The sequence below is a fragment of the Antennarius striatus genome, chromosome 2 (genome assembly GCF_040054535.1).
Source record: "Antennarius striatus isolate MH-2024 chromosome 2, ASM4005453v1, whole genome shotgun sequence".
In the NCBI taxonomy this organism is placed as follows: Eukaryota; Metazoa; Chordata; class Actinopteri; order Lophiiformes; family Antennariidae; genus Antennarius; species Antennarius striatus.
Window position 1 is genome coordinate 1,804,204 of NC_090777.1, and position 13,185 is coordinate 1,817,388.

A 13,185-nucleotide genomic window follows, 5' to 3' on the forward strand; every position below is an offset into this window, starting at 1 on the left:
GTCAGTTAGACTTCGATTAGACGTCAGTTAGACAACAGTTAGACGTCAGTTAGACAACAGTTAGATGTCAGTTAGACGACAGACGACAGTTTGATGTCAGTTAGACTTCGATTAGACGTCAGTTAGACGACAGTTAGACGACAGTTAGACAACAGTTAGACGTCAGTTAGACGACAGACGACAGTTTGATGTCAGTTAGACTTCGATTAGACGTCAGTTAGACAACAGTTAGACGTCAGTTAGACGACAGTTAGACGACAGACGACAGTTAGACGACAGTTAGACGACAGTTAGACAACAGTTAGACGTCAGTTAGACGACAGACGACAGTTCGATGTCAGTTAGACTTCGATTAGACGTCAGTTAGACAACAGTTAGACGTCAGTTAGACGCCAGTTAGACAACAGTTAGATGTCAGTTAGACGACAGTTAGACAACAGTTAGACGCCAGTTAGATGTCAGTTAGACGACAGTTAGACAACAGTTAGACGCCAGTTAGACGTCAGTTAGACGACAGACGACAGTTCGATGTCAGTTAGACTTCGATTAGACGTCAGTTAGACAACAGTTAGACGTCAGTTAGACGCCAGTTAGACAACAGTTAGATGTCAGTTAGACAACAGTTAGACGCCAGTTAGACGACAGTTAGACGACAGACGACAGTTAGACAACAGTTAGACAACAGTTAGACGTCAGTTAGACGTCAGTTAGACGACAGTTAGACGACAGTTAGACAACAGTTAGACGTCAGTTAGACGACAGACGACAATTAGACGTCAGTTAGACGTCAGTTAGACGACAGACGTCAGTTAGACGTCAGTTAGACAACAGTTAGACGTCAGTTAGACGACAGACGACAATTAGACGTCAGTTAGACGTCAGTTAGACGACAGACGTCAGTTAGACGTCAGTTAGACGTCAGTTAGACGTCAGTTAGACGACAGTTAGACGACAGTTAGACAACAGTTAGACGTCAGTTAGACGACAGACGACAATTAGACGTCAGTTAGACGTCAGTTAGACGACAGACGTCAGTTAGACGTCAGTTAGACGACAATTAGACGTCAGTTAGACGACAGTTAGACGACAGTTAGACGACAGTTAGACGACAGTTAGACAACAGAAAGACGACAGTTAGACGACAGACGACAGTTAGACGACAGTTAGACAACAGAAAGACGACAGTTAGACGACAGACGACAGTTAGACGTCAGTTAGACGACAGTTAGACAACAGTTTGACAACAGTTAGACGTCAGTTAGACGTCAGTTAGACGACAGTTAGACGACAGTTAGACGTCAGTTAGACGTCAGTTAGACGACAGACGACAGGTTGATGTCAGTTAGACTTCGGTTAGACGTCAGTTAGACAACAGTTCGACGTCAGTTAGACGCCAGTTAGACAACAGTTAGACGTCAGTTAGACGACAGTTAGACAACAGTTAGACGCCAGTTAGACGACAGTTAGACGACAGTTAGACGACAGACGACAGGTAGATGACAGTTAGACGACAGTTAGACAACAGTTAGACGTCAGTTAGACGACAGACGACAGTTTGATGCCAGTTAGACTTCGATTAGACGTCAGTTAGACAACAGTTAGACGTCAGTTAGACGACAGTTAGACGACAGACGACAGTTAGACGACAGTTAGACGACAGTTAGACAACAGTTAGACGTCAGTTAGACGACAGACGACAGTTCGATGTCAGTTAGACTTCGATTAGACGTCAGTTAGACAACAGTTAGACGTCAGTTAGACGCCAGTTAGACAACAGTTAGATGTCAGTTAGACGACAGTTAGACAACAGTTAGACGCCAGTTAGACGACAGTTAGACGACAGACGACAGTTAGACGACAGTTAGACGACAGTTAGACGTCAGTTAGACAACAGTTAGACGTCAGTTAGACGTCAGTTAGACGACAGTTAGACGACAGTTAGACAACAGTTAGACGTCAGTTAGACGACAGACGACAATTAGACGTCAGTTAGACGTCAGTTAGACGACAGACGTCAGTTAGACGTCAGTTAGACGTCAGTTAGATGTCAGTTAGACGTCAGTTAGACGACAGTTAGACGACAGTTAGACAACATTTAGACGTCAGTTAGACGACAGACGACAATTAGACGTCAGTTAGACGTCAGTTAGACGACAGACGTCAGTTAGTCGTCAGTTAGACGACAATTAGACGTCAGTTAGACGACAGTTAGACAACAGAAAGACGACAGTTAGACGACAGACGACAGTTAGACAACAGTTAGACAACAGCTAGACGACAGATAGACGACAGACGACAGTTAGACGTCAGTTAGACGACAGTTAGACAACAGTTAGACAACAGTTAGACGTCAGTTAGACGTCAGTTAGACGACAGTTAGACGACAGACAACAGTTAGACGTCAGTTAGACGACAGACGTCAGTTAGACGTCAGTTAGACGACAGTTAGATGACAGTTAGACGACAGACTACAGTTAGACGTCAGTTAGAAAACAGTTAGACGACAGTTAGACGACAGACGACAATTAGACGTCAGTTAGACGACAGTTAGACGACAGTTAGACAACAGAAAGACGACAGACGACAGACGACAGTTAGACGTCAGTTAGACGACAATTAGACGACAGTTAGACGTCAGTTAGACGTCAGTTAGACGTCAGTTAGACGACTGTTAGACGACTGTTAGACGACAGACGACAGTTTGATGTCAGTTAGACTTAGGTTAGACGTCAGTTAGACCTCAGACGCCAGTTAGACAACAGTTAGACGTCAGTTAGACGACAGTTAGACGACAGTTAGACGACAGTTAGACGACAGTTAGACGAAAGTTAGACAACAGTTAGACGTCAGACGTCAGTTAGACGACAGTTAGACGACAGTTAGACGACAGACGACAGTTAGACGACAGTTAGACGAAAGTTAGACAACAGTTAGACGTCAGTTAGACATCAGTTAGACGACAGTTAGACGACAGTTAGACAACAGTTAGAAGTCAGTTAGACGACAGACGACAGTTTGATGTCAGTTAGACTTCGGTTAGACGTCAGGTAGACAACAGTTCGACGTCAGTTAGACGCCAGTTAGACAACAGTTAGACGTCAGTTAGACGACAGTTAGACAACAGTTAGACGCCAGTTAGGCGACAGTTAGACGACAGTTAGACGACAGACGACAGTTAGACGACAGTTAGACGACAGTTAGACAACAGTTAGACAACAGTTAGACGTCAGTTAGACGTTAGTTAGATGTCAGTTAGACGACAGTTAGACGACAGTTAGACAACAGACGACAGTTAGACGACAGACGTCAGTTAGACGTCAGTTAGACGTCAGTTAAACGATAGTTAGACGACAGCTAGATGTCAGTTAAATGTCAGTTAGACGACAATTAGACGACAGTTAGACGTCAGTTAGACGTCAGTTAGACGACAGTTAGACAGTTAGACGTCAGTTAGACGTCAGTTAGACGACAGTTATACAACAGTTAGACGCCAGTTAGACGACAGTTAGACGACAGACGACAGTTAGACGACAGTTAGACGACAGTTAGACAACAGTTAGACGTCAGTTAGACGTCAGTTAGACGACAGACGACAGTTTGATGTCAGTTAGACTTCGATTAGACGTCAGTTAGACAACAGTTAGACGTCAGTTAGACGCCAGTCAGACAACAGTTAGACGTCAGTTAGACGACAGTTAGACAACAGTTAGACGCCAGTTAGACGACAGACGACAGTTAGACGTCAGTTAGACGTCAGTTAGACGACAGTTAGACGACAGTTAGACAACAGTTAGACGTCAGTTAGACGACAGACGACAATTAGACGTCAGTTAGACGTCAGTTAGACGACAGATGTCAGTTAGACGTCAGTTAGACGACAGTTAGACGACAGTTAGATGACAGTTAGACGACAGACTACAGTTAGACGTCAGTTAGACGACAGTTAGACGACAGTTAGACGACAGTTAGACAACAGTTAGACGCCAGTTAGACGACAGACGACAGTTAGACGTCAGTTAGACGTCAGTTAGACGACAGTTAGACAACAGTTAGACGTCAGTTAGACGACAGACGACAATTAGACGTCAGTTAGACGTCAGTTAGACGACAGATGTCAGTTAGACGTCAGTTAGACGACAGTTAGACGACAGTTAGATGACAGTTAGACGACAGACTACAGTTAGACGTCAGTTAGACGACAGTTAGACGACAGTTAGACAACAGTTAGACAACAGGTAGACGACAGATAGACGACAGACGACAGTTAGACGTCAGTTAGACGACAGTTAGACAACAGTTAGACAACAGTTAGACGTCAGTTAGACGACAGTTAGACGACAGACGACAATTAGACGTCAGTTAGACGTCAGTTAGACGACAGTTAGACGACAGACGACAATTAGACGTCAGTTAGACGTCAGTTAGACGACAGACGTCAGTTAGACGTCAGTTAGACGACAATTAGACGTCAGTTAGACGACAGTTAGACGACAGTTAGACAACAGTTAGATAGATAGATAGATAGATAGATAGATAGATAGATAGATAGATAGATAGATAGATACATAGATAGATAGATAGATAGATAGATAGATAGATAGATAGATAGATAGATAGATAGATAGATAGATAGATAGATAGATAGATACTTTATTAATCCCGGAGGAAATTGCATATATCCACTGCTCAGGCATTAAATAACAAATAATACTGGATAAACACTAGGAGAAAAGGAAACATTGACATCACAGGACATACCACAAGACATACATTACACTAACAGACAGACACATGCAGCACTAACAGGACTTATATACTAAACTATAACTAAAATATAAACAGTATAAAATTTAAAAATATTACAGTATTAAAATATAAACAGTATAAAATAAAATCTAAACAGTATAAAATTGAATTAAAATATAAAAACAGTATAAAAAATAAATAAATTATATATATATATATATATATATACAACAGTATAAAATTTAATTTAAATTAAATTAAATTAAATCCATATTCAACCCCGTGCTGACCTCGCCACCTCCCCCCCGCTCCTCCTGAGAGAGTCATTGTACCCCCTGATGGCACGGGGCACGAAGGAGGACCTCAGCCTCTCTGTGGAGGCGCTGTGTGACAGCAGTCTGCTGCTGAAGGTGCTTCTCTGCTGGGAGAAGGTGGTGTGTAGGGGGTGCCTGGTGTTGTTCATGATGGCCTTAATTTTAGACATGGTCCTGCTCTCCAGAAGCGTCTCCACAGAGTCCAGGCTCAGCCCGACCACTGAGCCTGCTCTGCGGATGAGTCTGTTCAGACGGTCCATATCTCTTTTCCTGGCCCCCCCACCCCAACACACAATGGGTATGACAGCACACTGGAGACTACGGACTGATAGAACATGAAAAGGAGCTTAGGACAGATGTTGAAGGAGGCCAGCCTCCTTAGGAAGTACATCCTGCTCTGCCCCTTCTTGTATACACAGTTGGAGTTGAGTGACCAGTCCAGTCTGCTGTCTAGCTGCAGTCCCAGGTACTTATAGTTTTCTACCACCTCCACCTCACTGCCTTTGATGATCACCGGCTGTGGAGAGGGAGGTGCCCGCCGGAAATCCAGAACCATCTCCTTTGTCTTGGAGACGTTGAGCTGGAGCTGGTTCTGTTGGCACCACTCCACGAAGTCAGCCACCAATGCCCTGTACCCCCCCTCATCACCCTCCCGGATACATGCCACTATCGCGGTGTCATCGGAGTACTTCTGTATGTGGCATGTATCCGAGTTGTGCTTGAAGTCTGATGTGTAGAGGGTGAAGAGAATGGGGGATAGAACGGTCCCCTGTGGCGCCCCCGTGCTGCTGGTCACCATAGAAGACAAACAGTCCCCCATACGGACGTACTGGGGTCTGTCCGTTAGGTAGTCCGTAATCCAGCTCACGAGGTAGGGGTCCACAGCCATGGAGGTCAGTTTATCCTGCAGGAGCTGGGGCTGGATGGTGTTGAAGGTACTCGAAAAGTCGAAGAAGAGCACTCTGACGGCACAGCCCCCGGCGTCCAGGTAGGAGAGTGTGCGGTGGAGGAGGTACATGACAGCATCGTCAACCCCAACCTTGGCCTGATAGGCAAACTGGAGAGGGTCCATAGCACCCTGCACCTGTGGACGCAAGAGCTCCAGGACCAGTCGCTCTAGGGTCTTCATTACGTGGGAGGTAAGAACGACCGGTCGGTGGTCGTTGAGCTCAGCAGGGCGTCCTTTCTTGGGTACAGGGACAATGCAGGAGGTCTTCCACAGTGACGGGACCCTCCCCAGCCGCAGACTGAGGTTGAACAATTGTTGCAGGGGGTCCCCCAGTTCCGAAGCACAGGCTCGGAGGAGTCTTGGGGAGACCTTATCTGGTCCAGCCGCCTTGTATGGACGGAGCCTCCTCAGCGTTGTCGTCACCAGGTCTGCAGTGATGATGGTCTCGGTCGTGGTGGGAGCAGGAGGTTGTGGCGAGGTTGGAAGTCCAGTGGTTGAGGTGGGGCCGTTGAGCTTCGCAGTTCTTGGAGTGGGCTCGGGAGAAGTGGCAGGGGTGGAAGGAGAGGAAGCACAGGAGGAGGGAGCATCAGTGGAGCGGTCTGTAGGGCCAGGAGAGGCCTGTAGGCCAGGAGAGGTCTGTAGGCCAGGAGAGGCCTGGGACGAGGAGCCGGGAGTGGTGGGGGAGCTGAACCGATTGAAAAAGCTGTTAAGTTCATTCGCACGTTCAATATTCCCCTCCACAGTGCTGCGCCCTTTCCCGTGTCCGGTGATGGTTCTCATCCCATTCCAAACCTCACGCACTTGGTTGCGCCCCAGCTGCTTCTCCAGCTTCCTCCTGTACGCCTCCTTGGCCTCCCTCAGGCAGAGTCTCACTTCCTTCTGGGCCTTCCTCATCTCCTCCTCATTCTTGCTCCTGAACGCCCGCTTCTTCCTGTTCAGGACAGCCTTGACTTCCTTGGTTACCCATGGTTTGTTGTTGGGGTAACACCTGATTGTCCTGACAGGGGCCACGGTGTCCACACAGAAGTTCATGTAGTCTGTAAAACACTGAGCTGCCCCCTCAATGTCTTCCCCATATGAGCCCACAATAACATCCCAGTCGGTGGTCTGGAAGCAGTTCCTCAGCATCTCCTCTGCTTCCGGGGACCACCTCCTGACCTGTCGTGTTGTTGCTGGCAGCCGTTTCACCAGCGGGATGTAGGTGGGCTGTAGGTACACTAGGTTATGGTCTGATTTACCTAGTGGAGGGAGGGGGGTGGCGGTGTATGCCTCCTTAGCATTAGCGTAGAACAGATCGATGGTTCTGTTCTTCGGTGTGGGACAGTCTACACACTGGACCATAGTGGGGAGAGACGAGTCCAAGGTGACGTGGTTAAAGTCACCGGTGATGATGACGAGCGCCTCCGGGTGCCGGGTCCGAAGAGCAGAGGTGGTCCCACAGATGGTCTCTCGTGCCGTCTCAGGGTCCGCCCGTGGAGGGATGTAGACGGCGAGGACGATGACGTGTGAGAATTCACGCGCCAGGTAGTAGGGTCTGATGCTAACAGCTGTTAGCTCCAGGTCGCGGTTACACAGTGTTGATTTCACCGTCACATGTCCCGGATGGCACCATCTATCGTTGGTGTAGATGATTAATCCACCTCCTTTCTTCTTACCGGCGGTGTTCGTGTCCCGGTCCGCTCGGACGGAGGAGAAGCCGGTTAGTCGGACGTTAGCGTCCGGCACGTCGCCAGTTAGCCACGTCTCTGAGAACACCAACAAGCTGGTCTCCCGGTAGCGAGGATCAGTCCTGCACAGCGCCGTCAGTTCGTCCAACTTGTTGGGTAGAGAGTTCACGTTCCCCATGATGACGGAGGGGACGGAGGGCTTGACTCTCCTCCGGTTAGCGGCTCTAGCTGTTAGTCTAGTCCTTTCAACGCGACCCGCTCGGCATCCGCGATATCTCCGTCGGAGCTCAGCGGGGATGAGATCGCGTGTTGCTGGGTCTCCTTTGACCCTCAGAGACATCAACTCCTCCCTGGAGTACACTAGCATATTACTATACATTATATAATTTAACGTTACAAAAATACACGCAGAAACATAGAAAAAAAACGCAAAATTATGCAAACAAACTCGCTCTGAGCAGAGGAAACTGCAGCCTGCTCGCGCATGCGCAGAAGAGAGAGTTAGACAACAGTTAGACGACAGATAGACGACAGACGACAGTTAGACGTCAGTTAGACGACAGTTAGACGACAGACGTCAGTTAGACGTCAGTTAGACGACAGTTAGATGTCAGTTAGACGACAGTTAGACGACAGTTAGACGACAGACGACAGTTAGACGACAGACGACAGTTAGACGACAGACGACAGTTAGACGACAGTTAGATGACAGACGACAGCTAGATGTCAGTTAGACGACAGCTAGATGTCAGTTAGACGACAGCTAGATGTCAGTTAAATGTCAGTTAGACGACAGTTAGATGACAGACGACAGTTTGATGTCAGTTAGACGTTGGTTAGACGTCAGTTAGATGACAGTTAGACGACAGTTAGACGACAGACGACAGTTTGATGTCAGTTAGACTTCGGTTAGACGCCAGTTAGACAACAGTTAGACGTCAGTTAGACGACAGTTAAACGACAGACGACAGTTAGACGACAGTTAGATGACAGTTAGACAACAGTTAGACAACAGTTAGACGTCAGTTAGACGGCAGTTAGATGTCAGTTAGACGACAGTTAGACGACAGACGACAGTTAGACGACAGTTAGACAACAGACGTCAGTTAGACGTCAGTTAGACGTCAGTTAAACGATAGTTAGACGACAGCTAGACGTCAGTTAGACGTCAGTTAGACGACAATTAGACGACAGTTAGACGTCAGTTAGACGTCAGTTAGACGACAATTAGACGACAGTTAGACGTCAGTTAGACGTCAGTTAGACGACCGTTAGACGACTGTTAGACGACAGACGACAGACGACAGACGACAGTTAGACGACAGTTAGACGACATTTAGATGTCAGTTAGACGACAGTTAGACGACAGTTAGACGACAGTTAGACGACAGTTAGACGACAGTTAGACGACAGTTAGATGTCAGTTAGACGACAGTTAGACGTCAGTTAGACCTCAGTTAGATGCCATTTAGACAACAGTTAGACGTCAGTTAGATGACAGTTAGACGACAGTTAGACGACAGACGACAGTTTGATGTCAGTTAGACTTCGGTTAGACGCCAGTTAGACAACAGTTAGACGTCAGTTAGACGACAGTTAAACGACAGACGACAGTTAGACGACAGTTAGATGACAGTTAGACAACAGTTAGACAACAGTTAGACGTCAGTTAGATGGCAGTTAGATGTCAGTTAGACGACAGTTAGACGACAGACGACAGTTAGACGACAGTTAGACAACAGACGTCAGTTAGACGTCAGTTAGACGTCAGTTAAACGATAGTTAGACGACAGCTAGATGTCAGTTAGACGTCAGTTAGACGACAATTAGACGACAGTTAGACGTCAGTTAGACGTCAGTTAGACGTCAGTTAGACGGCAGTTAGATGTCAGTTAGACGACAGTTAGACGACAGACGACAGTTAGACGACAGTTAGACAACAGACGTCAGTTAGACGTCAGTTAGACGTCAGTTAAACGATAGTTAGACGACAGCTAGACGTCAGTTAGACGTCAGTTAGACGACAATTAGACGACAGTTAGACGTCAGTTAGACGTCAGTTAGACGACAATTAGACGACAGTTAGACGTCAGTTAGACGTCAGTTAGACGACCGTTAGACGACTGTTAGACGACAGACGACAGACGACAGACGACAGTTAGACGACAGTTAGACGACATTTAGATGTCAGTTAGACGACAGTTAGACGACAGTTAGACGACAGTTAGACGTCAGTTAGACGACCGTTAGACGACTGTTAGACGACAGACGACAGACGACAGACGACAGACGACAGTTAGACGACAGTTAGACGACAGTTAGACGACAGTTAGACGACAGTTAGACGACAGTTAGATGTCAGTTAGACGACAGTTAGACGTCAGTTAGACCTCAGTTAGATGACAGTTAGACGACAGTTAGACGACAGAAGACAGTTTGATGTCAGTTAGACTTCGGTTAGACGCCAGTTAGACAACAGTTAGACGTCAGTTAGACGACAGTTAAACGACAGACGACAGTTAGACGACAGTTAGATGACAGTTAGACAACAGTTAGACAACAGTTAGACGTCAGTTAGACGGCAGTTAGATGTCAGTTAGACGACAGTTAGACGACAGACGACAGTTAGACGACAGTTAGACAACAGACGTCAGTTAGACGTCAGTTAGACGTCAGTTAAACGATAGTTAGACGACAGCTAGACGTCAGTTAGACGTCAGTTAGACGACAATTAGACGACAGTTAGACGTCAGTTAGACGACAGTTAGACGACAGTTAGACGACAGTTAGACCACAGTTAGACGACAGTTAGACAACAGTTAGACGTCAGTTAGACGGCAGTTAGATGTCAGTTAGACGACAGTTAGACGACAGACGACAGTTAGACGACAGTTAGACAACAGACGTCAGTTAGACGTCAGTTAGACGTCAGTTAAACGATAGTTAGACGACAGCTAGACGTCAGTTAGACGTCAGTTAGACGACAATTAGACGACAGTTAGACGTCAGTTAGACGTCAGTTAGACGACAATTAGACGACAGTTAGACGTCAGTTAGACGACCGTTAGACGACCGTTAGACGACTGTTAGACGACAGACGACAGACGACAGACGACAGTTAGACGACAGTTAGACGACATTTAGATGTCAGTTAGACGACAGTTAGACGACAGTTAGACGACAGTTAGACGACAGTTAGACGACAGTTAGACGACAGTTAGATGTCAGTTAGACGACAGTTAGACGTCAGTTAGACCTCAGTTAGACGCCATTTAGACAACAGTTAGACGTCAGTTAGATGACAGTTAGACGACAGTTAGACGACAGACGACAGTTTGATGTCAGTTAGACTTCGGTTAGACGCCAGTTAGACAACAGTTAGACGTCAGTTAGACGACAGTTAAACGACAGACGACAGTTAGACGACAGTTAGATGACAGTTAGACAACAGTTAGACAACAGTTAGACGTCAGTTAGACGGCAGTTAGATGTCAGTTAGACGACAGTTAGACGACAGACGACAGTTAGACGACAGTTAGACGTCAGTTAAACGATAGTTAGACGACAGCTAGACGTCAGCTAGACGTCAGTTAGACGTCAGTTAGACGACAGTTAGACGACAGTTAGACGACAGTTAGACGACAGTTAGACAACTCAAACTGTCACTATTGCCATCAGGAGTTTTCACCCCCCCCACGATGAACTGAAAAAGTCTTCAGCCCATGTAGACAAAAATGTTCTTTAAGCAGCAAAATGAAAAAGTTAATAATTAAACAGCCATTTGCTCAGAATAACCTCCTGTAGGCAATAATTACTGAAACAAACAGCAGCTAAACGAGTGGATCAGAGGATCCAGAACCACAGGCTGGTGTTACATCAGTTCAGGGAGCGGAGCTCTGCTGCCCCCCATGGAGACACAGAGATGACTCCATCACCACTGACTCCATCACCACTGCCTCCATCACGACCTCCAGGTGGGACATCAGAGATCTCCAGACTCAGGACCAGATAAATCAGACGGTGTGAAACTCACCTAGGAACAAACGCCTGCATGGAAGGAAGAGACGCGGCAGCACAGGATGATGGGAAGACGAGAAGAGTCTGCTAAAGTGCAGACAGGATGGAGAAGGAGACAGAGAGACAGAGAGAGAGAGGGAGAGAGAGAGAGAGAGAGAGAGAGAGAGAGAGAGAGAGAGAGAGAGACTGACTTCCTGTTTTCCTGCCCACCCCGTCCGTTCAGGTCGTCTGTCCTCCAGGACCTCGATGCAAGCTGAAGTTAGCTGCAAGCACCCTGTGCATTCTGGGAAAAAACAGGAAATAATACAAGATATGAGTCTGTCCCATGTTGCTTTCATTCGTTCATTGATTCATGCATTCATTCATTCATTCATTCATTCATTCATCAATCAATCAATTATTTATAAAGCTCTTAATCACATCAGCAGACATTTCAAAGCGCTTTAACAGACAGAGAAACCCAACAGACCCTCCAGAGCATCAGAGACAATGGAGGGGAAAACTCCCTCATTGAGGAAGAAACTCCGGTCAGGACCCAGACTCTTTTGGAGGCCATCCACCTTGGCCGTTTGGGTGGACAAGAAATAAAGGAAGATAAGAACAGGGTCAGAGAAAGAGAGACAGAGAGTCAGACAGTCCAGATAGAGTCAGTGTCTCTATGGTTACAGATAGACCAGATAGAGTCAGTGTCTCTATGGTTACAGATAGACCAGATAGAGTCAGTGTCTCTATGGTTACAGATAGACCAGATAGAGTCAGTGTCTCTATGGTTACAGATAGACCAGATAGAGTCAGTGTCTCTATGGTTACAGATAGACCAGATAGAGTCAGTGTCTCTATGGTTGCAGATAGACCAGATAGAGTCAGTGTCTCTATGGTTACAGATAGACCAGATAGAGTCAGTGTCTTCATGGTTATAGATAGACCAGATAGAGTCAGTGTCTCTATGGTTATTGATAGACCAGATAGAGTCAGTGTCTTCATGGTTATAGATAGACCAGATAGAGTCAGTGTCTCTATGGTTGCAGATAGACCAGATAGAGTCAGTGTCTCTGTGATTATAGATAGACCAGATAGAGTCAGTGTCTCTATGGTTATAGATAGACCAGATAGAGTCAGTGTCTCTATGGTTGCAGATAGACCAGATAGAGTCAGTGTCTTCATGGTTATAGATAGACCAGATAGAGTCAGTGTCTCTATGGTTATAGATAGACCAGATAGAGTCAGTGTCTCTATGGTTATAGATAGACCAGATAGAGTCAGTGTCTCTATGGTTATAGTCAGACCATGTGATGCAGGAGCTGAACTGGGGACCAGAAAGTCAGGCTGTGTTCACCGACTCCTGTGTGTTGTCTTCATACATGTTCACCATCAGGGAGTTGGTGAATTCAAGGCACAAATACAGCTGATTGGATGACTGTGTGGTGGAAGGAGGAAGAAAGGAAGCAGGAGCCCAGCAGATGGTTAGGTGAGGGGTGATACTGGTGGGATG